Below are 4,823 nucleotides of genomic sequence, written 5' to 3' on the forward strand. Positions count from 1 at the left end.
GAAATACTACAAAGCTGCCCATGGTGGTAGCCAGCCTTTGACATGGTACTTCACCTCCTGGTTTCCTTGGTCTTCTATGATCCCTCTTCCAATCTGTAGGCTTAACCCATGTACCAAAATGATCTTAGGGGAAATGACAGAGTACAACTTATGAAGCTTGTTCATGAGAGCAATATGTCTTCTTCCTTGCCTTCTCTTGAATCTCTTCCTCTGTGGGGAGCCAGCCACCATGTTGTGAGGATTCTCAAACAGCTCCATAGAGAGAAACACAGTCCTCTTCCCAGAAACCAAGGCAAACTTGTTGGCTATGTGAATGAATCATCTTGACTAAACCTGAAAGCTCAGATGACTACAGCCTCAGCCGACATCTTGATTCAGCCACTCCCAAATTCCTGACCTACAGAAACTATGTGAGATAATAATTACTATAACTTCAAGACAGTAAATTATGGAATAATTGTTATCCAGCAATAAATAACAAATACGGAAGTATATAAAATTCTTAGGAATAGGTGCAAAGACTTTGTCAATATTTCCCTCCTATTATTCCCCCCCTTTATAATGTATACAAATTATCTTTGGGTAGTGGAATGGTCCAAGGTTTGTGGTTTTATAGGCTTAACATGACAATCCATCTTTGACAAGTCCATTTCCCTCCCCATGGAAGAGTAGCACATGACAAATAACCAATAGTTTTTGTCTGCTGAATTAAGACAATCTAGGATTCTTCTGTTGGTGACCCCCCCCCAGAGCTCACTTGGCTCCTTCATCTTCTTCTACTTCTGAGCCAGTCTTGGGGGGGGTGTTTGTGCGTGTGTGTGTGTGAGTGTGTGTGCATGAGTGTGTGTGTGTGTGTGTGTATGTTGGCAGGGGAAGGTCATGGAGATTTTTGTTCTTTCTGGGGAGAAGGGACATGGAGTCTCGGTTTTCTACTTTCATGTCTATTTAGGTTTACCACAGTTGTGCCTTTCATTCAGGAGTCACAGCCCCTTGCAGTCCTCCCTTTGGACCTTCCAGAGTTTCTTCTGCTATTATCACCAACCAGGAGACCTATTCGTAGTCTGTGTGTGTGTGTGTGTGTGTGTGTGTGTGTGTGTGTGTGTGATGGCAAAGCAGAATGGCCTATGGAGAGAATAAATGTGGAATATTTTTTTTCTTGCTTCTTCCAAATATTTTGCCCCTACCCCAGATATTTTCTATTTAAGTTTTATTATTAATTAATTATTATCTTATTAAGACTCAGACTTTTCTGCTTACTGACTGTTTACCCCTCTCCTCAGGCATCTTCTCACTTGTTCAAATGAGAACAAGGAAAGAGAAGAACACTAGGGGAAAAAAGGGACATGTGTTCACATCGTAAAGACATAATCCTCACACACTATGACAATTCATTCAAAGGCCTCAAGCTTTAACCTGATCTCTCCCTAAGCTTATACGTGAATAGAAGTTACCCGAAGGTGGGAGTAGAGGTCAAGATCTAAGTTTAAGGAAAGCTTAGAGATGTCAATGCCTCTTGGGTATAACATTTATTGCAGATTTTATTGTAACTTAGAAACAGAGCAGTCCCACCCAAGAGGCTAAGTACTACAATTCCAACTGGGAGGATGACTAAGATATAAGAGTTGCCCTTGGGCATTAAGGTGCCAGTTCTGAACAATCAAGGTAATACAATTAATTTAAGCTGCGCCATTTTCAAATGATTTTTCCTATGTTAACATTCAGTAATAACATTCATTCTTAACATTCATTCCTCTTCACCTCCAGTAAAAAGTTTCCCAGTCATATAGTTTAGATATATTTTAATATCCTAATTACTGTTACATTTCTTTAAACACCTCGCAGGTGTAGATGAACTAGATCTTAGTGCTATTTGCTGATTGTGCATGCCAGTGGTCTTGTGCTTAAATATTGCCTGGTGGTGGGTGTCCAAGTTCCATCCCCAGTGATTCTCATTCTGTCTGATTGCCTCTGCGTCATTTAAGAGTGTGGCCATTTTCACTCCTCAAATACTTACCCATCTATTAACAAATAGGTTAAAGGTCTCACAAGATGATTAGTTCAAGCCTGGAACTAATACTAAAGATACAAGACAGTGATTATTAACTGGCAGAATTTTGTCTTCAGTAATTTGTACAGCATTAAGTAATTTTCAAAATACCATCCATAAACATAGTACACAGCAGAAGAGAATCCAAGGGGTACAGAAAGGCACAGGGTTCTGGTGACAACAGCTATTTGATTGAAGCCTGAGTCCCTTTGGACTATTATATGATATAATTAATTCCTTTTTTTAAAATTAGGCTAGTATAAGGATTTTTTTTGACACCTTAAACTAAAAGAATCCCAACAAATACAATACCCCCAAAATAATTATTGAGTGAGTGCTTGATTGAAATATGGGTCAGGAGAGGGAGTCCCAACAGTAGCCAACTCCTCTTGACTCTTTTCTCTGGCCAGCAGACATCTTTGTCACCTTACACAATTCCAGTGGTTTCCATTCTCAAGGTCTAGAATATAAATGGTGCTATCCTTTGACTTGAAGAAGTACAACAGAGCAGCCCTGAGGGAAGATGATTTTGAGATCAGAGAGAATCTGTGATTAGTTCTCAAACATTTAGGTGATAGAATCCCATTTCTCGGAAGTGTGGGAACTGTTCTCTAGGTTGCTTTGTGTTATGGATCCATTCATCTTCTGGGTTTCCACTTTCTTCTTTTCCTCCTTCCAGTCAACTCCAGAAACATTTAATCTAGCTATATTAAAATGGTATTTAGAATATTTGTATAACTTAAGCTTAGACTTCATCATCATATACTGACATGTAATTTAAATAAACATCAGATTATTTTTACCATAAGTTTTATTTTGTTAAAATACTTATTTTACTCATTCAACTCTGCCAAATATTCATCCAACTAGCTACAAGTTTAAAAAAATGAGAATTCGAAAGCAGCTGAAAGAAGATGGGTCAAAGTCTAAGTGGTGGCAAGAAGGATGACAAGGACAAGAAAAAGAAGTATGAACCTCCTGTCCCAACTAGAGTGGGGGAAAAAAAAGAAGAAAACTAAGGGACCAGATGCTGCCAGCAAACTGCCACTGGTGACACTTCATACACAGTGTCAGTTAAAATGATTGAAATTAGAATTAAAGAGTACCTTCTCATGGAAGAAGAATTCATTAGAAATCAGGAACAGATAAAACCGTTAGAAGAAAAGCAAGAGGAAGAAATATCAAAGGTGGATGATCTGAGGGGGACCCTGATGTCGGTAGAAAACTTGGAAGACATCATTGGTGACAATCATGCCATCCTGTCTACATCTGTGGGCTCAGAACACTATGTCAGCAATCTTTCATTTGTAGACAATGATCTGTTGGAACCAGGCCACTCGGTCCTGCTCAAACACAAGGTGCATGCAGTGATAGGGGTGCTGATGGATGACACGGATCCCTTGGTCACAGTGATGAAGGTGGAAAAGGCCCTGCAGACCTATGCCGATATTGTGGGGTTGGACAACCAAATCCAGGAGATTAAGGAATCTGTGGAGCTTCCTCTCACCAATCCTGAATATTATGAATAGATGGGCATAAAGCCCCCCATGGGGATCATTCTCTATGGTCCCCCTGGCATGGATAAAACCTTGTTAGCCAAAGCAATTGCAAACCAAACTTCAGCCACTTTCTTGAGAGTTGTTGGCTCTGAACTGATTCAGAAGTACCTGGGTGATGGACCCAAACTTGTTCAGGAACTGTTTCGAGTTTTTGAAGAGCATGCACTACCCACTGTGTTTATTGATGAAATTGATGCCATTGGGACAAAAAGATATGACTCAAATTCTGGTGGTGAAAGAGAAATTCAGTGAACACTGTTAGAACTGTTGAACCAGCTGGATGGATTTGATTCAAGCGGAGATGTGAAAGTTATTATGGCAACAAACCGAATAGAGAGTTTAGATCCAGCACTTAATAGACTAGGCTGCATTGACAGGAAGACTGAGTTCCCCTTGCCTGATGAAAAGACCAAGAAACACATATTTCAGATTCACATGAGTAGGATGATGCTGGTCAATGATGTAACCCTGGACGACCTGATCTTGGCTAAGGATGACCTGTCTGGTGCCGACATCAAGGCAATTTGTACAGAAGCTGGTCTGATGGCCTTGAGAGAATGAAGAATGAAAGTAACAAATGAAGACTTTAAAAAATCTAAAGAAAATGTTCTTTATAGAAAAAAAAAAGAAGGCACCCCTGAGGGGCTCTATCTCTAGTGAACCACCATCGCTTCAGGAAAGTGGTTGGCGGTTTTCCTGAGGTGGAGAACAAGGTTGGGAACATGCCCAGAAGAATCCATGTCCCGACTGATTTTTACTACAAACCTCCCGTGTACCTGCTGGAGTGTTATGTGGAGGGCGCCCACTGGGCAGCCTTTGTCTGCTGGTCAGTGTGCAGCACTCTGCTTCCCAATAAAGTGTGCTCTTTCAAAAAAAAAAAAAAAAGAGATTTCTTGTTCTGTCTGCATGCATGCATTGACTTGAGTCTTTTCTACTTCCTTTGTGTTTATGCTATTCATTTACTTAGCTTCTTTATACGCACTCTTGCTTAATGCCATGATGGTTAAAGAGACAAAGGGTGGAAAACATGTAGAGGAAAACTGGTCTCTTGTTCTCATTTTATCATTTTGTGTGTACTTCCTTAACATTGCTCACCTCAGGGATCATTCTAAAAGTTTTCTCCTGGAATTCTATGAGCCCTAGGGCACAAAGTTTTTAAATGACTGCTTTGGTTTGATTAGCAGAGGTCCAGGTAAACCAGTTCTCACCATAATGCC

The 4,823-nt window shown here is 40.3% G+C and overlaps 1 pseudogene; it reads left to right on the plus strand.

The window, feature by feature from the left end:
* The first annotated feature begins 2,961 nt into the window (after positions 1-2,961).
* On the plus strand, positions 2,962-4,263 carry LOC102470870 (26S proteasome regulatory subunit 4 pseudogene; annotated as a pseudogene).
* The last annotated feature ends 560 nt before the right edge of the window (positions 4,264-4,823 follow it).

This window comes from Tupaia chinensis, unplaced genomic scaffold (assembly GCF_000334495.1).
Source record: "Tupaia chinensis unplaced genomic scaffold, TupChi_1.0 Scaffold147554_1, whole genome shotgun sequence".
In the NCBI taxonomy this organism is placed as follows: Eukaryota; Metazoa; Chordata; class Mammalia; order Scandentia; family Tupaiidae; genus Tupaia; species Tupaia belangeri.